Source organism: Ciconia boyciana, chromosome 6 (genome assembly GCF_034638445.1).
Source record: "Ciconia boyciana chromosome 6, ASM3463844v1, whole genome shotgun sequence".
NCBI lineage: Eukaryota > Metazoa > Chordata > Aves > Ciconiiformes > Ciconiidae > Ciconia > Ciconia boyciana.
The window spans coordinates 47971345-47993030 of record NC_132939.1 but is presented as its reverse complement, the minus strand read 5'-3'; the positions used below and the strand labels follow the sequence as shown (position 1 = coordinate 47993030).

The window sequence follows — 21686 nt, the reverse complement described above, 5'->3', positions numbered from 1 at the left end:
GCCTGATTTTATGTTGAGCCAAATTCATCTCTAGCATAACTCCTAGCAACTGATACTATGGATGCAAGTAGCTATTATGTTTATGAAAACAAAATTATATGTGTACCTTGCTCTCCCTATAGTTGGAAGCAGTGTTGGCAAGTCTAAGGTGAAAGCGAACAGCCTGTTCCCAGCCTAGGTGTGAGCCTTGCCTGGAATAAAACACTGCTGCAATCCCTTGCCTTTAGTGACTCTCACAGCAGCAAGAGGTTAGACACACAAGCAGATCACAGAGGACGACGACGTGTGACCTACTGTCATCTTGGCTGTATCTATTCTGTAGATCTAGATTTAGATCTCTGAGGTCTGCCAGTCCAGCACCTTACACACTAGTGCTAAATATTAGCATTGCAGAGCTAACATTTATGTCATGAATTCTTAGTGTGGAAGAAAAGAGCTCAGAAATTATTTTTTAAGAGCTCCGAGTTTTAAAACTTAAATAGTACCTGAAAGGCTGAAGTAGAAAGAGACAGGAATAGATGGAGTTAAAATATCTGCTGTGATAAATAGGGAACTATTTTAATTTTTACCCATGACAGCAGAAGGGAGACTTTTATTTTCCTTTTGCACTCAATGAAATCTTGTCTGACACAGAAAGGAAAAGCTGGAAAAACTGTTGCTTTTGCTCCTTTAAACTGGCTTCTGTGCTAATGAAAAGCGAGCTCTCTAACAGACACTGTGCACAGGCTCCCCTCTGCTTCTCTTCTCTCTTCCACCTATCATCTTGCCTGGCTTTTGCCTGTAATCACCTGTTCATCTCGCAGCAATAACTGCCAGGTGACTGGTGTTTGCTGTAGTCTCCCAACCGCTGAAAAAAGAATTAAAAGAAAAGCAAAGAAAGATGTAGGGGGAAAATCTTTCAATGACACAAGTGTCTCACCGCCAGCCAGACAAAGAGTGAAATGTCTCCTGCGGCCAAGCCTGCTCGTGTGGGAGCTGCTGGTAGGTTTAATTTCCTAAGATGTATACCTTGTCAGTGTGCAGAAGATGAAGAGAAAAAGAAGGTCAGAGCAGCCAAAGCTAAAAAATTGGAAGGACAAAAGATGACACTGTGGGGAACAATTCTTCTGCTTTTAACCCTGAAAGAGCCCATGCTGCACGGTCTGTGGCAAACCAACCTACTGGCTAAGGCATAATGAACAGTAAGACCATTAGATAGCCTTCTCCTCACCCAAAGGAAACAGCCATTTTTACATGCAGTGCCTGTGCTACACAACCCGCACAGGGGGGTACACAGTATACAGTCCAGTTGCTCTCAACCACAGTAGAAATGATTTTTTTCCCTCCAAGTAACTAGGCTCCTAATAGACAAGACAGCCAGGAACTTCAAGAGGCTATCTAGTCCATCTCTCTGTGCCAAGGCAGGATAAACTTCACCTACAACATTCCTGGTGATGTTGTCTAACTTGCAATGATGAAGAATCAATGCCTCTGGAGAAGCAGTATATACCAGTGCTCAACTTTATCAACAGAATTAATTTTTTTTTTCCTTTTCACAAATCTACTGTAGTCAAAGTGGCTTGTGACACCTATAAATTACAAGTGCATTAATCAGGATATAATTAATATTAGCTTTCCTTGTGCCCAGATATAAATGTACTAAAATATTGTAACTAACAGCAGTATATAATATTGCAACACTGTGATGGTATATATAAGCATTTCACTAAGTATGTGAGCAACATGACCACCAAATGAGCAAACAAGACCTGGTTAGTTGCTCATAGGAGCCATCCAAGTAACAGAAAGTTGCAACAAAGGACAAGATAAGCATAAGGGATGCAAACAGGCAGGGCATCCTGCTGAATACACAAGAAGCATGTCTGGGAAAAAAGAACAAGAGAAGCAGCAATGTTAGCAGTTGAAGATCCACTTCTAGGAGAGTGAAAGTAGCATTAAAACATCAGGTATGAAATGGGAAATTGGATATGAAAGACAGTAAGCCAGCATCACTCCCAACGTCTCTCATCCTTCTCTTCTCACCTCTTCTCCTTCTGCAGCTAAGACCACCAAGGACAGTAGCTGTCAGTGCTAACTATAGAGAATCAGCTCTACGGTACTGTATAGTCACAGCTAATTTAGGGCATAAATGTTAAAGACTAACAGTTTTGTATATAAAGTAATAATTAATGATAATGATTGAGAATTAACCATTAGCATAAAGTATGTTGATAGTTAATGAGTTCAGTAAAGTTTCATTTTAAAGTTTAAAACTGGCCTGATTTATAAGTCTTCTAAGCATTCCCTTCCTAGCAATCTGTAATTCCCTAATACAGATATACATACACACACACATTTTCAGTTGCAATATTGGAATCTGTTATTTCTTGCCCTATCATAGAAGAAAGATTATTTCCTTCCTCTTTACAGATATCTTTTACATATTTGAAGACTTCTGCTATGTCCCTCCTCCATAGACAAGGCCATTTGCTTTATTGTTCCTTAGATATCCACGGGTTTTAGACTGTGCTCATTATTGCTGGTTTCCTAGAGACTTTTTCCAAATATCTACATTTTTCTTGAAGTGCAATGCCCCAGACTGGATGCAGTCCTTCAGATGAAGTCTCATGAGCACTGCATACAGAAGCACAATTATTTCATGTATCTCATTGATGATACTCCTGTTTACATTACTTATAAGATGTTTGTCCCTCTTGCATAGAAGGAGGGCTCATATTAGCACCCTGCTAGCTACTTCCAGTTTTATATTCTATAACATGGAAAATATGGCTAAGCCCTGATCCACGGGTTCCTAGGCCTTTTTGACTGAGATTTTTAAAAGGTTTTGCAACTTTCAGAAAATGCAGCTTAGGTCACGGTAACATTATGCTGGGATGGGTGGAGGCACAGCATCAACTACCTGTTCCCTGCCCATATATTTAATACTACTGAGGACAGGCCCTGGCTTCAAGGCATGCAACACACCCACACAAACAAACCAAACAGATAGAAGCAAAATACACTCCAGGTCCATTTGCAGCAACTGATCAGAGAACTTACTGGGACACTTGGTCTCCAGCAGAGAAGCTCAACAAAAGCACAATAGTGAGAATAAATGTAAGGAGCATGAACTGCTTTAAAAACATCTCTCTCCTTGTGAAGCACCTCACTCTCCTATCATTCCCCAGGGTCTCAAACTCCACTCCACCCACACAAGCTCTTCCAGTGCTGCAGGTCTCCTGAGGCACCAGCAGTTTCCTTGTCTTGTCAAATCCTCCATCCTGCCTGGGAATCAAAGAGCGTTTATGCTAGTCACATGGATGCAAAAAGCCTGCTTCCTCAAACTGAACACTTCCCTTCACCCAGCACCCTCGTCTCTGAGCAAAATGGGAGGGAATTTGTGTAGGGGGATGCACCCAGCGGCAATAAAACCCCACTGGAGCTGCAAACCCTAACACCAGAGCAAGTGCAGACATCAGGAGTACGTGGACTTGAAGCACCAGGCAGCTGTGAAAATCAGGAAGTAGAAACAAAGAAGGGGAAGGAGCAACACACTCCCTCACTGATAGGCTGTATACAACAGATAAGGCATAAATTGCTCCCAGCATGGCTGTGCTATTTATTGGACAGGACGGACAAAAAACTCCAGCTACCCATTGTGAAGTGCCAAGGGAAAAGCTAACGATAGGGATGCAGGGATTACGTTTAAAGTAGTCAGATGCATACAAACACATGTGCATGCACACATGCGCACACATATTTCTGCTTCTCTCTCTCCTCTGTAGCCTCTTTATCTCTTCCTCAGACTATCAGCCAGGGACAAATACAGAAGAAACCAGAAAAGGGGAAAATAGGGAAATGCCTGTGTAACCCATAGAGGAAGCTCACTTGAAGAATCACACTTTTTTTTTTTCTTCCTTCTGAACTTCTGGTTGGTCATACAAAAGCCATCTGCACCCTGGACAAATTCATCCCGTAAGTCACCCCTTAAGTTATAATTAGGTCTGCATAGTTTTAACTAGATGCTATATTTCACCCCCCTCCCCTTTTTATCAGTCACCAAAAGTGAGCACTCAGGATAGCAACACACAGCTTGTCATTGACTCCTCCAGGGTACTGGCAGAAGTATGGTGGGTACTGTGAGGATGAAAGAAATCTGAGTGGTCTTCAGGATGACTAACTCTGAATCATTTTGTTGCTGTGTTCATCTCTGCATTCTGATCTCCTCCTGCACAGAAATCAGAAGGTAGCTATTCTGTGACAGCCCAAGCTACCAAAAATCTCCAAAACAGACAGAAAGCAGTATGTGATCAACAGAATAAACAGATATACAGGTGCTCTGTATAACACCTTTTCTTGCATTGAGATGCCTGTTACCCACTACCAGCCCCTACACTAGATGTAAGCCTCAGAAATGTAGCAGCAGGCGGATAAAAAGAGGGCATCTGATATTCCCAGCTACCTGAAAACATGTTGTTCTACAAGCAGCAGAACTAAAGAAATAAATGAGTAGGAAATGAGGCTTCATGTTTCCCCTTTGTCACCCCCCCCCCCCCCAATTCACCATAATAATGTCACTACATCACCCTCAGTTCCCCCCGCATTCTCTCACACTCCTTCCTCTGACGTGCTCAGATTTTTGTCATATTTTCTTACCCCCCTGTAACACCTTTCATTTCCTTCCCTCCTCATGTCTTGCTTTGGCCAAGGAAGGGGCAGCCTGTGTTGTGTCAGGTTCAGAGCTGCAAGCCTACCAGCTGGTGGACCAGCCCTTATGCCTCAGCAGCGACGAGGAACAAGTCCTGTAGGAATTCGGTGTCTCTGGGGCTTCAACGTTCCTGTCAAATGTGGTGGTTGCTGGCCAGGCAACCAAAGGGGCGATGGCCAGACAGAGTGATTGCAGAAGCGTCATTTCCTTAGAAAGCCAGACTAAAATAACACTATATTTCCACATTAGTACAGTATGGCTTCAAGTGGTGTGACAGCTGAAGTTGCAAGATGTCAGCTTCTCACTACAGGCTGTGTTGCAAGAAACCTTTTGTAAAAGGAGTACCAGAGCCAAAGACTATGGTATGAGAGATGGGTAATTCAGCACCTTAAATCTGTACTGCATATATAGAGTAATGAAGCATGTTTTAGTTAAAGGATGACAGAAATAGCAGCACCAGAAGGAAACCTTCAAAGGTGAGTAATTCTGTGCCACTTTGATCAAGCATTACTCTCCACTGGAAATGCGAGATTTCATCTAGCACTGGCAACAGGACCTAGACCAGCTAGAACAGAAAAGCAGGGAGGCTGCCTCTCTTCCCCACCACAAACATCACTTCGGTGTCAGAGCCAGCCACTGAACAGAAATTGCATGGGAAAGAGAAATAAATTATCTAATGCAGTTCGAGGTAGCAGGAAAACAATATGCAAAAGTAAATTTCAAAACTATTATGACAGCATGCTTCCAACTTCTGTTGGGGAAATAGGTGGCATCTGAGGGGAGCCCCCAAACCATCTGGCTATTTGTGCGTTCTATGAAACTCTTTGATCCGTCCCCAGAAATACTGCTGAGCTTTAAAGAACTTATTAACAAAATTTTCATCTAAAGAAATACGTCCCTGAAAAGCTTCTGCTTTCAACAGAGGATGGCCTAATCATTTTGTTTTGCTTTTTCCCAGCAAGCTGTATTGCAACAAATTGCTCTCATTATCGGGTTTTCTTAGGTCGCTAGTTACAAGCTGAAAATAATACATATCCAGATGTTTATACAGAGCTTATCATAGCTTAGGTTACATAAGTCATAGTAAAAAAGTTTATAGGGTTAAAATCAGACGAGGCAAAGCACAGACTACGCCAGGCAACAATCCCACACCGTCCAAGTAGGACAGCTGGCATTTAGCAGGTATTTTTACCACCATCCATCTTCATTTTTCTCCCTCTCTATCTCCCATTTTTGTAATTGCCCATCCCATCCTGCACAGGAACACACACAGGCTCACCCACTCACTCCCATTTCTTCTCTTGCCAAGAAGAGCATCCTGCGTAGGATTCAGTCATTTGTTGTCCACAGAACTTCTGGTGTGTGTCTCTCTAAATAGCTGACATCTGGAGGAGCTAGATGCTACTTATACCCTCCTTAGCACGATCAGATGTCTCTAAAGAACGTGAACAAAATACCTCATTTTTAAAATACCTTCTCTTTACCCCCTCTACTTCTTTCTAACAGTTTTTTTTGGAGGATTCACAGTCCACTACATAATAGTGATCAGCTTTCAAATCCGTTGTTCTCAGGGACACAAAGAGACCAATATAGAAGTATACACTGATAACAATCCATTACTTCTGCTGTCCAGCACTCACTTCTATAACATACTCACTGGTTTTTAGGAGGAATGTATCTCTCTAGAACCCTGCTGCAGAGATAGGAACACAACTCAGGTACCCATGGTGACATTCAAGTTCTTTAATTACTAGACCCTCTCCTTCCTCTTCATTATTTAACAGAAACCTTAATTTTTATAGCAGCTAAAACAGGGGTTTCCCAGACTACAGAATTTTCTAACTATACCAACGTGTTTCACTTAATGATTGTTTCTGCCTCACAAACAAATCAGGAGTCCACAATAACATGATCCTGTAATTAAAGACTGAAAGGAATGCAGAAAGGGAAAGATGTTACATTTACTTCCGGCATGCCTCAATTTTGAATGCTTGATTTTGCAACAAAAAACAAAATCACTCGGAGCAGGGTTGTTGTTGGCTTTTTTAATGTTCTCTCTCTCACACATATCTATCTATTCATGTGCATGTGTAATCTTTATTTCAGTGGAGTATGCCTTCATTTAAAAAGTACAGCTAGGACATACATGCTTCAAGTCACTCAGGCAAAAGAAATACAAACAGCCAGCAAAGTGATGGGTAGCACAGATGCACCTAAATTGATTAAATTGCTCTTGCTAGAACAGACACACTGCAATCTCTTTCCCTTTTTGGTTTATTCAAGGTACCCTGTCATTCTTCTCCAATCCTTTCCAAAGTGCGCTTGTTAGCAGGTTGAGAGAATTGACTCACCAATATTAATAGGTCTTTCTAATTCAATAGCAGCATGTTCACAGAATGCCACCTGCCTTGTCTTTAAGCAAAAGATACTGAAACACGGCCAACGCTTTTGCCCAGCTGTTTCAAAAGCTAAAATTAGACACACCTGTTTTAACAGTTGTTTCAGCAGCTGGACACTGGGATGTGGATCAATAAGATTTACTCACAGCTTTCTCCCCTCAGAGCCAATAGTGCGACTTCAGTGCCTCATCCTATGTTTAGAGAAATTTGTGTTGCAGGGGATAGTGTGAATGAATCAAAAGAGGTCGGGGTGTTCCTCTTCCCCATTGCTGGACCTTGCTATAGCAAGAAAAAATGCCTATTCAGTGGACTATGGGATCAAGATACACTGGTCTTGACCTAGTAGTATACAAGGACAAGGTCTTGAACCATACATAAACCAATGCAGTGATAAGCTGCAGGTATCATAAAACTGCAGGCTTGTGAGGTCTGTACCCTTGCATTCACTGCAATGAGTTGTCAATGCTGATAGCTAAAGCCAGCAAGCGAATCCTGCCAACTTTTCCATTACTGATCTTGGAGTAATCCAGCTAACACGCAAAACCCACTTCCCCCAGCATCTAAAGTGCAACTATCCCAAGCAGTTGTCTTCACATTCAGTGTGCACCTCCACTGCAGAAACCTACAGCATGTTGGAAACAGAAAACACTGAGATGTTATAAAAGATCTGACTGTAAAGTAAAAACCAAAATAAATTAAATATTACTCAAATTACACTTTAAGCATTAGCTGGAGCTGTTTCCAAGCTTCTATATCTGACCAAGTTGCTTAAGAATCCCAATACCTTGTCCTAAAAGGAAGATGTAATTTCCTAAAGTTGCTGTATTTCGCAATCTAGTTCTGTTTGCCTTTTTCCCTGAGGCAAAATCAGTTTATACAGTGCTATCCAGAGCCACTTATTCCCAACCCAGTGGCAACCCCTCTGGTGTGACTGTGGGACCAAGTGGAAAACAGGATCAGTCAGATAATCTATGTTAAGAAGAAGAAGTGTGCAAAAACATGAGCTCCATGAATTTGTGTTGCAACTAAGAAAAAGACACAAGAGAATTCTCAAGACAAGTCTCAAAGTTGCAGCTGGCCCTGTAGTCTTAGAGTTTCCATATAATCAGAAGCCATAAATTTGTAGACATGAATGCACTCGGGTATATAAAAGCAAACATCTCCCAGAGCATGTGCTCATCTGTACACTCCCCTAGGATGGGCACCTGTGTTTTCAAAGAAAAGACACATGCACATTCATGCATATGAACGCAGATAGGTAGCATGCATATGGACACAGATAGGTAGCATGCACATATATGGAGATCATTTATAATGTACAAAAATGTATGCAAGCATACAACCATGACCGCACAGCTCCACAGCCAAGGGAGTAGATGCCTCAGAGCACATGGCACATCATCAGGTTCCCATCAAACACATCTCAGATTTTCTCTTTCAAACAGAAAGGGGGGGGGGGGGGGGGGGGACTACTTGATTGTTAAATCCAGTAATAAATGCTTGTCAAGAGCATTTCTGATGGGATCTAAAGGTGCTTGGAGAAGTGGGGCCACCACTGTCAAACTGCACAAGTTGAACTCAAGAGCAGTGAAGACAGAGAGAGACGGTGACATGAAGACTTTTCTCCTCTGTCTTTCTGGGAAATAATGAACAAATCCTTCAGAGTGATTACTCTGTTACACCTGCTGGCCCTGCTCTCAAGTCTGTATTAGACAGAAGATGCTCCTATCTTCCCTCAGATTAAATGTGCTTAGTAAAAAGCGATCAGAGATTGGCATGATAATTATCTTTCCTCATTAGAAAGCAAGCCCTGGACCTGACTGAGTATGACTCCTCTGTCAAGGCCCTTTGTGGGCTGTAATAGTACTCAGCCAACATCAACGGGCACAACACTTCATGTGAACAAAACAAAGCAACATATCAAGTAATCTTGTCTTTTTATTTGCTTTCTCTCTTCTAAGCCTGCTGAGTGAGGTGGGAAGGTGCCAAATTCCTTTTTAACTTGTATAAATGCATCTAAATGTCACAGAAGAGCCTTGTTAAGTGAAAAGCTTTCCAAATGTTTTTCTCTCCTGTATCTAAAATGGATTGCTCTTTTTTTTTTTTTTTTTTTTAATTAAAAAAGGCACTCTCTCAGACCACTGCCCTTCCCCATTCCTGGGGCTAGCTGACTGCAGTGACCCACAGCAGAGCTCCCAGTGTTCTCCTGCAGCAGCATTCACCATAGTGCAGGGTACAGCTTTGCCCAGGGAAGCCAGGAGGAAGGGTAAACACATAGGTGAAGAGAAGGCTGAAAACTCCTCCAGCTAGGGCACGAGCAGACCTAAGGGGCCTTTCTGTGACAGAACAGGCAGACTCCCTCATTTTTTTTTTAATGCATTTGAAGCATATTCATTGCTTTGGGTCTTTTCTATTAGTGTGAGCTTGAAGACAGTGACTAATCCTCAAGAGCTGTGACCCCAGAGACTGCAGCACCACCACAGAAAAGGCAGTGCTGAGGCTTTTGCAAAACACCAGCCCTGCTGCAGACAATGCAGCTAGGACAACTTCATTTAAAAAGGGGTGAGTGGGAACAGCTCAAGCTTCCACAGTGGGGCTCATATAGATATGACTCTTGTAGATATGCCATGCTGAGAAAGGTGGGTGGTGTGGTAAATTGTTATGGGAGCTGTGTGATACCAGATGAGGGCACACAGCACTGGCTAGTGTACAGACTGGAGAATTTGGACTCTCCAGGGAGAACTGGAGAGTCTGACTGTGCTTAGTGGCCTCAAATGAATCAGCTCCTTCCCTTTTAGTACAACCAACCATGGTCCTTTCATCATCCCCAAAGGTCACTCCTATCTCCTCGGTCTGGCTCATTCCTCAGTGTTCTCAGTTAAAAAAAAAAAAAAAAAAAAAAGGAGCTCTGGACTATAGATTGCATTTCTGATCTTACCAGAACGATGTCAGGAGAAGCATCCCATTTTGTTCTGCAGCCAAGTATGGAGGTCAAAGAAATTATCACATCCTACGGTCTGTTCAACAAAACATGCTGCAAAATGGTGTTACTATGCAAAAGCAGAAGCAGAACTGTGTTAATGCATTACAGTATCCTGCACCACTGTCAAGTGAGCTGTGTGGTCCCAAAATGGGATGGCATTTAATCAGATAAAACTTATTCTTCAAGTTATCATATAATCTACAAGAACACTGGCAACACATATAATCTACAAGAACGCTGCAACTTAACCTGTAAGAGCAGAGTCAGCCACCAAATTTAGGAGAGCTGGCATCGCAAAAGAGAAACCTTGGGTTCACTGTAAAGGAACCCTCTGTAAGCAACACCTGTGCATGATTCCACTGCAACCTACTCCATTCTTGGACCCTTTCCAACACCCAACTCAAGAGAGACCTTCTACACTGGAAAAATGAAGTCTCACAAAGGTAATTTTCCTTTTTCACCATCTGCCACAGTTTGCCCATTCCCAAGCAGAAATGTGGGCCTTTCCCTTCCAGGCTGTAATCCAGAAGCTCGGACTAGTAAAACTACCAGCCTCTAAAGTCCAAATCTGGGAGCTGGCCCCTCTAGTGCAAAGAGAGTGATTTTTTTAATTTATTTTTTTTAAATAGTAGCATTTGTTTTATTTGCCTTTTCCTTTTGGATTTGGCGAAGGGGAGAGGGAAACTGGGGGTGTGTTTTCATGCTTTCATCTGTAATAGCTAGAAAATTTCTTTTCAGAAAAATTAAATGAGCAGATACAATGACACACCATGTGCCTGCAGGAGCTCAGATTTTAAGATACACATCAGACACCAGTGTCCTCAAAATTAAATTATGCACTAGCAATAAAAAGACATCTCACATTTAAACACCAACCAGAATTCTTGATCAGTGAACATTTCAAAATATCTGCTCTGCAGAGGCACATCTAGGTGTTTGCTAGGCAGATGTAACAGAATGCTACTTCACTGGAGCAGTGTTTAACTGCTGTGATCATTTAAATATCCATTTATTTGCCTTTGGAGTGAGAAAATGAAAAGCTAAAGTAGAGTTGTTTTGTGGCCCCACTGTTAGTTACTAGCCTTCTCATCTAGGTAGAACATGGGTAGGCAACAGTGCTCTCCCTTGCACTGCCTCAGCTTTCCTAAAACTAATCGCCTGCCGAGAATCTGACTTATTTCCTCTGTCTCCCCTCTCCTGTGACCACCTGCCTCTTTCCCTTTTCCTTTTTCCTTCCTGTCTCCCTGTTTCATGGGCTACAATGGGACAATGAGCAAGAGTAGCACACGCATAACCCCATCTCTTTACCTTGCTGCTTGCAGCATTTCTCAGTTTCCCTTTTCACTATTGCTGGCTGGTACCTTATTTGCATAAGGGTGAACTATGCAGCCATGTTACCTCTCCTCTTCTGCAATACCACAGTCTGATGATGAGCCTGAGTAGTTTTAAACAGGGTTATGCTTTCTCTCATGCCCTGTTGCAAGCTTGGTGCTCTGCCAGGTGGCTGCAGAATGGAGGCACTGAATGCTGAATATTCCCTGCGCAGCAGGCCAACAGGAGCTCCGAGGGGGAGGCACATCCAAGCTCCCGCAGCTAAAGCCTGGCAAAAAGAATGAGCTTTCCTGCTGCCTTGAAAATGATGGATGTACACAGAGGCTTTGCGCAACCTACAGCCATATGATCCCCCACGCTGTCCCCTGGAACCCTGCACACAATATAAATTGCCACACAAAGAAACATGCTCAATAGCACTGACCTGAACACTACCTAGAACAAGCAGTAGCGTAAAAGGTAATGTAACTCCAGTGCACAGGATCAACCTTTGCTTGTAAGGTGTGTTTATACGTAGAGTCTACATATTCATATATTAGGTTCATGGCTGGCACATTCAAGGGGATGGCAGGAGATAACCTGGCTTGTTCTTTTTGGATAGGATGAAAGCTTTTATACTGGTTCAGTGCTTCTTGAGAAAAATACCCATTTCTCCCACAGATCTCAAAAGACAGCAGGTTCCAGTCTAGCTGGAGATGGTGACAATAGTCCTTTCTTTTGGTACTTCTGCTCTACAAGGAACTCTGTAAAATTATACGTATTTTCTCACCTTCTAGGAATTAACCAGATCAAATATGCTTGACCTTCTGATAAGAGTGAAGTGTTGGGTTTTTTTCTAACTGTCAAGGCTTAGACCTGAGAGAAAAGTTGAGGTCATATCCAGCAGGAAAGACTAAATTACAAAAACTATGTAGTTGAACCTCAACAGTCCCCTTGCAAAAGCAGCTATTAGAACCCCTGCCCAGCATGATCCCAGCAGCCCACATACAGTTCACCTCCACCATGTTCTCAAGCAAGGGGTATCCGTTTACAGTAAGTCCCATACTAAATACAATTTGTGGCCTGCTAGCAATGAGAAGGCACACTGCTAGTGAAGGTTAAGGATCAGCACAATTTTTTTGTGTCAGTTGTGCCAGACATTCAGGTAAACCTCTGCTTTTCCTGGGGAAACAGCCTGACAAGATTATGTAGTACCACTAACATCTCATTTTCTGTATGCTCGCTAATTTGGCCTATTAACAAATTTTGTTGCAGTCACAAATAGTGGCATAAACAAATACTTGGTTATATTCAGCTAAGTTTTCAAAAGTTTTGTAAATCCCTTATCAGTTACAGAAAAATTAGGCTTTGCTGGTTAATAATTTATGCCAGATTCATGCAGAATATCCAACTATGTAGTGGTAGCAAGAAGAGACCTGAGTCTCCTGCTCCAGAGCTACTACCTTTTAGGCTGCAGATGACCTGATCTCCCTAAACCAAGCAGCGTATGAAAACCCCAGCATGCTCTGATCAGCTCTGGGTCTATTCAGTACAGCAGCAAAACACTCAGTTTTATTCTACAATGAATGCGTAACCCTGAAAACATAAGAAAATACTGTTCCAAAACCCGCAACTCCACAAATAAATTGTGTACTACATAGGAATCATTTATATTTGTACAATGTATGGTACCAAACTATTCCAAAGGAATTTAGTGCCACAGAGTACATAGAAACCAAGTATTAATTACCTCCAATTTACGGAGAGCAGAGCTGAGGCAGCGAGGGACAGAACAGACTACCAGGGTGGAGCAATCTCTGCCCCAGGCCCCAGCCATTTGATTGGATTCTCTCCCATCCTACCAACAGCAACCACTATTATTTTTAATATTGTTGATTTCTAGGCATAAGTTCCTGCACATATACAGCATAAAAGCAGTCCCTGGTTTTCATGTGTATACGCTTGGATACAGCCTCTAATTACACGATCACACGCTACTCTTTTTGACATGACCTTTTCTTCATTCAGCACACAGGAAGAATAATGCCTGTTGAAGGTGCCATTACTTGATACTATCTTCATTGCTCTGTTTTGGCCCCTTCTCCTGCACGCTATACTAATCCTGCTCTGGAGAGTAATTTATTTCCACATGGGCTTTTCTGTGGTGCCACTCAGCAGAGCACTGGACTGTTTTGCAAAACTAATTACTTTGGACAACACCTTTCTGAAGTGATAGGCTCATTTTACAAATGTAGAGCTCAGGAACAGGGGAATTAAGTCAAAATGCCCACTAGTATTGAATGTGCAATTTCAGATTGCAAATTCTGATTACACAGAGCGCTTAGCACCTTATGGCACCTTACACATTTGAAGCACATTTAGTGCTGACTTGATTGCTGTTTTCAGGGCTCAATATTGTTTCCATCCAAGCTATACGATCTCAAATTGGGGACCAGAACACATGGAACACATAATTCAGGGATGGCCTGAGAAAAAATTGATTTTAGTAACTTACCCAGCATCATACCGTGACCCTGGGGAAGAAAGAGGGATAGAACGAGATGCCCCTTAACCAATGCTTTGCTCAAGAGGGGCATCAATGCTCTCGCTCCCTTATAAGAATCTCCCACCTCATTTGCTACACATCCCACTTCAGTAAAATTGAAGCAGGCATCCTATGTACAAGGCAGTCATTTTGAGAGCAGATCCCCAGTTTATGCCAGAAGCTCTTTTTTTTCTGTGCACGGCATGGGGAGCAAGTCACAGGGGGGAAATAATGAGTAAAGATGTTACCAAAGATTGCATCATAACGCGCATACCAAAGGAGCACAAGGTTCACTGACATTAATTTTTAACTGCTTGATTTTGGATTGTCCCCGGTCCTTTCAGATTTGTTAAATATGGAACAGTTGTGGGGCTTATATAAATATTTACATATAGATAGATATAATTATAAATACAGACATACAAACACATACATATACACATAAAAACACATAGCGTTCTCTGAAACTTACTTAAACATCCAGTGAGTTCTTTTTGATTTAAAGAGATGCTACCATATCCACCAGCATTTCTGGTTTACATTTTTTATTGAACAAATCTAGAACTGAAAACTAGATTTCCTTCAAATTCCCCTACCTGCATGATGCAAGGAAATGAAAATGCCTGTCAGCAAAAGTAATGTGTTTAATACCATGCCAGCCCTAAACATCAGTAGAGATTTCTGTGTATTGCAGATAATTCTATCACCAAGCCATATTGCTCTGTGATATGCTTTTATCTTTGCTGTAGGATAATATCAATATTTCAAGCATGAGCAAAAGAATGTTTTATGAGATTGATGTGGGAAAATACAGTGACAAGTACATAAAAAAGGGCAGAGAAAAATGCCAGGCAGTCATCGTAAATGCCTTCTATTCCCACCAGAATTTGTCTAGTTTATCCAATTGTAATCAACAAGTTGAAGTCCACTGGGGCCCCAGTGACTTTAATTACATTTTCAGTGCCAAAGAAGAACAGCAAGCAAAGGAGAGCACAGATAACGGCATGGGGAGGCTGTCACCTACCTCCTAGAAGCCTAGACCTTTACAGGCCAAAAAGTCATATTTTGTTAAACTTTTAAATTACAAAGGAGTGATTTATAAAAGAAGGAAATAGAATGGGGAAAAAAAAAAGCATTAAGCCATTTGCCATACTGCACACGTGCCTGGTAAGGGCCAGATCATGCATGGCAAATATACCCAGGGAACAACTTCTGCAAATCCATGATTATGCCCCAAGCAGGCAGCTCTTTGGGCACTTCTGGAACCTGGGCATGGAAGTGCCCAAACAAGAAGTTATCCCTGCATGGCTCTGGCTGGGTGAATTATTCAGCTCTTGCCTACCTCTGTAAAGGACCCAGCTCTTCTGAGGAAAAACTCTCAGTTACAGATACAATTATACCAAGAAAAAAGGTGCTTTTCACCAATACAGCTAAGTGGCTATCTGTGCTCCACACCAGCACAAGATACAAGCTTGTTTATATAAGCTCTGCATGTAACTCTTCTAGCAAATCCACCAACACAGACCATTTGTCATATTGTCTTTTTTTTCTCTGGGGCTTGCAGTTCCTCCCTGTTTGACAACAGAACTGATGACTATTACTTAACCCCTTTCCACATTAACACTGCAGCTGTTCAGCCAGACTGATGTTTTAGCGTAGTTTGGTGTTAGGTACCTCAATATTTGGGTGTTGAACTGAGAACCCTTACAGAAACTTGAGTTTCAGGAAAATAGCGATCAGCACCCTCTGCAATCAGTTTTAAAATTCAGTTTCAAATCATTAAAATCTAGGTAATCAACACCACTAGTTCTGTAAATCTTGACTGGTTTGATTGGAAGCAAAAGGAAATCTTGTAGCCCAATCTTTTCTAAAGCACCCTCCAACTCTACTGTCCCCTTATCTCCAACTCAACATACTGTCCCTGGGGACATTCAGATAGTTTTTAGTCCATCTGGAACAGTGTTCATTTCAAAGCCAATTTGAATGAAATGCCTAAAAATCTCTTAGAAGAGAACTCTCATAATAAGCACTGTACCTTTTATGATGTTACATTATTACCAGGAAGTAAATTCATTTGTTTCCCTAAATCCCTTACCAACTTCTTTTAAATACATAAATAAAAAGGGGGCATTTCAGTGGATATTATTTCACAATATGTGGATCTGAGACATTTTAATAAGAAATGCACCTCCAGGCTAAGAGGTATGAATTGTACACTGAAGGGAATGGTTTAATACACTGTTTAATGCTATCATCAAAACTGATGATAACATGATGGCTTTTATACATTTTAACATTTCTTTAGAGCTGGAAAAAATGAGAGTGAGAACCATATTTGTATATTAGCTAAATGTCAGAAGTGACACTCAACGAGCCAGGCGGCACACAGCTCCTATAGCATTCTGTCTCCCTGGCCAAAAATATTACCTGAACAGAGAGATCCAGGTATTTCCTCTGAGAATAACCCTTGGAGAGAACACCTGCCTCTCCTGTATACCCCACCAGGTCACACACAATGACCCACACCTACCATATCCTCACATCACATCCTCTTGCTCCTAAGTACAGTGTGTATTTTCAAAAGCTTTGACATGTAGTCAAGGTATGACACGTTGATAACAGCATTTGAAACAGGAGCAAGATGCATAGGATACTCCTGTCCACCAGGGAACAACCCATGACCAGCAGGAGTCCTAAATACCCTTTGCTGGGCAGAGGGATACGCGAGAGACGACGCTTTTGGAGAAGCCAGCCACAGCAGGAATCAGTATAAGCTCTCTATGCAAGGACCTGGACAGACGTCCTGAAGTGTAGGTAGATACTCAACAACACTACAGCACCATCAAGGACAAAAATAACACTTTTAAGAGAAGGAAAAGGTTCCTTCCTTAGCTATAGCCCTTCTAGCAGGACCTTGCCAGAAAAAAACCTCAACTATAGCCTATGATCATACAGAAATTCTTCTTTTAGGACTGTATCCTTACCTTTTTTACAAAGAGGTAGTGGAGGCCAGTAATGTGAATGCAGCAGCCCCCATCAACTGGCAGCAGTCCAGTGCAAGCCATCCAAGCCTTGATGCCTCTCCGTTTCCCAAAAAGTAGGAGGGGAGGAGTGGTATTTTCTGGAAGCAATCCTGGATCCCCCTGAGGGAGATGCCTCTGTACAAGCCCAGGACTGCAGCACTAGCAAGTTTTTCACTCTCATAGTCTTGAGGATGGGAAGATTGTCAGGGCCCAGATGGCAATTCCCCGGAAAGGATATGGGACTTAAGTCTGAGGCATTGGCTATACAAGGGGAGGCTGAGAAAGTGATGTTGCACTGGCTTTAATTAATCCAAAATGCAAGCCTTATTTTTGTGTTCTCAGAACTCCACCAGGCTTGTGATATAGGACCCAGTATGCTCACACAGCACATACCCATTTACTATATTCCCATGGACTCAGGTTGACCAGGTCAGTTCTAAGTCTTTAAAATACTGTTGCAAAAGGAGTGCTTTTACACTTCTAAAATGCCATGTAAAAGTAAAGTTGGCTTTTCAGTGTTCTGTAGCAGGTCTGTGCCTAAATTGTGCAGGCTCTAGCAAAAAGTATTAGCTTGTACATAAAGGTTTTCTCTTGCTTTTTTATTCTTCCAATGAACAGGAAGTCCCTAGGGTCCTGTTAACTGTGAATGGTAAAGACTGCTTACATTTGTGAACAGAAACTGGTTTTACACCTAACAAAAAAGTATTCTGGCACTTTACAATGTGTATTTGCTCTTAGCTCTATACCCCTTAAGAGGGATGCTGACACTTTAATACATTCACTGGGGGTAAATGGGGAACACCTGAAGCCACCCTGTGCCCACTCTCTGGAGGACAGCGACTTTGCTCATTCCATGGCACACCATTATCTTCTTGAGGAGACAGCACCTCCAAACAGTCAGGCAACATTTTTCCAAGTCAGTGTTTGGATATATCAAGCATATAGGACAACTTCCTGATTTCTCTTATGTTGGGTTCCTGGCAGAGCAGCAGTTCCCCTTCTCTTCCCAGTCAAGACCTCTGGTTCCTATGGCAGTGGAAAAAAATCTAAACTAAGATGGTATGGGAGAGCACATATGATAGAAATTTCCAAGAGGGAGCATATGCCTGATACAGGTTCTCATGAAGACCAAACACATAGCTCATATGTGGCTACTGACCTAAAGTGTGTGCATCTCCCTTTCCTCTTGCTAGGGAGTATGTTTTCTACACAGGAGAAGTAAAAAAGCAGTTTTTCAAGGTGGAAGTTGAAGGTTGGAGCCTTCTCCTTTTCATAGCTCCATCTCCTTTCATAGGTGAAGAGTCCTGACCAAATGTTTTCATATCAAGATATGTTTGGTGAAAAGGTCAGGAAAGTCTAGCCCAAGGTAATGTCTAGCCTTAGCATAGGAATCAAGAAAAAAAAAATTCCAGGACTTTAGACAGCAGGGTTTTTTAGAAAGTACTAGTTCTTAGTTCTGAAGTACATGTGTGGAGGGGCAGAAAGGGAATTACAAAGGTAATCAAAATCTGAGTTTCTGAGCGGCCCTATCCTCCCCTCGCTTCCCTCTCCACACATCTCAGCCCTTCCTCCAGTGCTCCTGGCAAATTCTTAGACCTGGCTTCTCCCAGAACTGACCTGCATTTACTTAAATGAGTGTACAAACACATTTATATATTTTACTTCAATGTAAATATCTTCATGAGCTTTACAGAGATAGGATTGGTTTTCCCCCAAGTATGAAAACACAGCACATTTTAGATTCAGTTATTCTTTACCTAAATAATAAATAGCTGGTGTTTTGATATAATCTGGTCTTAACTCAGTGTACAAAGACAGTATACTATCAGGATTTAAAGCTGCTTCAGGAAATGAAGATCTCAAGCTTATAAATACATTTAGTTTCTCATAGCTCTGGTAGGCTTTCCTCAACTTGTTTGTGGCTTTAAAAAAAAATAAAAACCAAACCCAATAACATACTGTTATTTCCTGGCTGGGCACTATAAGCACTGCATCAAAGCTGCAAATTTCACAGGGTGAGGGTTGTTTTTTGATTTGTTTTAAAAAAACAAGTTGATTTTGGACTTAAAAAACTGTATTTATAATTAAGCACTGCACTTCTGGATTGTCTTTGAGTGCTGACCTGGCCGAGCACTGCTCCTCAGCTCTGCACTGCTGCTCTGCCATCATGTCACAACTGATCTCTAACTCTTCCATCTGTGAGTTATTCATTGCCTCTCCTCATGCTCGTCTGCTGGCTATTTATAAATTAAACTCCACTATCACAGCATTCACTAGCTTCCCTGAAAGAGGGTCTAAATTTGCAGAATAAAATGCTGAAGTTGCACAAACACTCCCTACATTGAAAAAAAAAAATCCCATCTCAGAAACAGCAGTTACTGTGGGTATTTGAAGTATTTCCACTTGGGGCTATTCTAAGTATTGCCATTTGATGCAGCCATTTTGGACTTTCAGCAAGCATGGGGGCACAAACTAGCTTACTGAGAATCATTTGCACATATGATGATAAAGTCCTGGCTTGCAATATATTGGAAAAGCAATCACCACCAGTAGGCAGTTTAGCTTCCCGCAGCTTCAGAAAGCCTGTGCATAAGTAAGTGACTGGTGGCTGAAAATCCCTAGGCATCTTATAGCCATACTCTGTCAGAAATAAGCCCTAGGGACGAGATCCTCAGGTATAAGTCATCATATTCCCATTGCCTTTGGGAAGTCCTTCTAATTTATACCAGCTGAGGAATCAGCTTTTATATGCGTAGCCTCCATAATTCTCTTCCTACGATACCTCGAATAAAATGAGAATGATAAAAACTAAAAGTCTATGAGACCATGAAAAGGAAGTGAGTCCTGCTGTCTCATACCAGCAAGAACCTGAAAAAGGCAGAGCTTGGAATAGTGGCTTCAGATCCACCCCGATACACAGAGCAAAACCTGGCCAAGGCGACCTCCAGAATTAGGAGCACGACTCTTGGTCCATTTTCTTATCTCTGTTATGCTTTCTTCCTGACCTTGGGTAAGTTGATTAACCTTTCTTTTCTAAGTTTCTCTAACCGTGGTATGACTCTCTACCTGCTGTAGAGGTTGTGGTGTTTAATTGGCCAATATCTCTCAAATCCTTGAAGTGCTTTGGATGAAATATGTTGTGCAAGAGAAATAATTGAAGTCAATGGAGCTGTGACAACTCACGCTAGCTGAGGATCTTCCTCCTGGTGTTTAATAGGATCAGAAGGAGGCTTAGTTGAAATGACAGGAAGCCAGAGAGACATTTGGTGGTAATAAGATCACAAATGAGTCAAAGGGGTTACTATTTGCTGTGGTAATACTCAACGTTTTTCATCTTCCAGGCACTCTATCAGCATCCATTAATTCTCAGACCTCCCCTTAAACAGAGATCTATAATATGTCCCCCATTATACAGATAAGAAAAATCAGGCAGACGGGTGATGTGACTTATCCAACAGAACAAGATGTGAGAAATCAAATTTGAGCCCCTGGCTCCTAAGCCTATTCTCAGGGCTCCCTTTCCACCACTCTTCTGTTACGTATACATTTCCTCATCTTTCCATTTCAATTATGAAAGCCCATCTCCTGCTCCTTTCTCTGTAAGCATCCCTGCCTAATTCCCTGTTAGATACTGCGCAGAGACTCTTCCATAAACTTCTCAAAGCTTGCAAGACAGAAAGTGAAGCTGAGGGGAATGCTGCTGGGCTGAGCAGCATTCCTTGTCTCAACAGCCCCTTTCCCCAAGCTCCAAGAAAGAAGTAACAGTATTTGCCCTTGCAAATATTTTTAATTGTTCGCTAGCAGTCCCACAGAACACCTGGCTGCTCCACTGCAACCTCTCCTCTCAGAAGCAGTTCTTATTAGAATAAGCTAGGATGGGGTCTGTCAATTCAGACTGCATATTGCTCATTGCAGGAAGAAATTAATGACCTGCTTAAGCCCCTAGGAAAAATTATTGTCATTACTTCAGCTCTCAAAGACGCCTGCCGTTAGAGGATGCAAGGCTGAGGTTATGTACGTGTGCTGGCCAAATCCAGTTGTTTCCAAGGGAGCCCAACTGCAGCTGCTCTGCTCTGCTTCCACCCCCCTCCGTAATGGGTGCCAGGCCAGGCTTTTGGGTGCTCAGTCTGAGTAATAGCCTCAAGGGGAGTCTCCACGGATTAGTTTCTATGTAGAGGGAATATATGTATGTGAATCAGTACCCTACTTGAAAATACAAAAGTATCATAGTGTGCCTGGATGCTGCTGTGCTGAAACGTCCCAGCAGATGGAAGAGTAACATGAAATGGGACAAATTATTCAACTGTTATGTTACAAATCTGCAACAATCCCAGAGAAGCAGTTTACTTTATAATAAAGACTTCCACTGCTGCTTTACAACCACCACACTACAGCAATATTTGGGGTAATTACTCTTGAATGCTAGAGTTTTTTTTAAGTGGTATACCCCAGATTTACACTCATAGTTCGGAAAGCAGAGCTTTGGCTACATTAGCTCTACTTAAACAATAGCCCAAAGTGGGATGAAGGAGAAAATATAAACCACTACCCCATCAAACCTCAGCACTTACTTTTGATAACACCACAATGAGCCACATTTGCACATGTTATTTCCTGGCTATCTACAGCAGTCTTGGCACAAAGGAAGCAGGCTTTTTTTCCCCTTTAAAAACCAAACAAAATCATTTTAATTGCAATAAAAGTGCAAATTTTGGCCCAGATTAAATTTGAGGGAAAA

The 21686-nt window shown here is 41.9% G+C and overlaps 1 protein-coding gene and 1 long non-coding RNA gene across 14 annotated transcripts in view; one reads left to right on the top strand and one right to left on the bottom strand.

The window, feature by feature from the left end:
• The window catches only part of NRXN3 (neurexin 3), a 984600-nt gene that overhangs the window by 388789 nt on the left and 574125 nt on the right, over positions 1–21686 (bottom strand). The window lies entirely within an intron of this gene.
• LOC140652862 (uncharacterized) overlaps positions 1–21686 on the top strand; it is a 38913-nt gene that overhangs the window by 8215 nt on the left and 9012 nt on the right. The gene's annotated exons all lie outside the window — the stretch shown is intronic.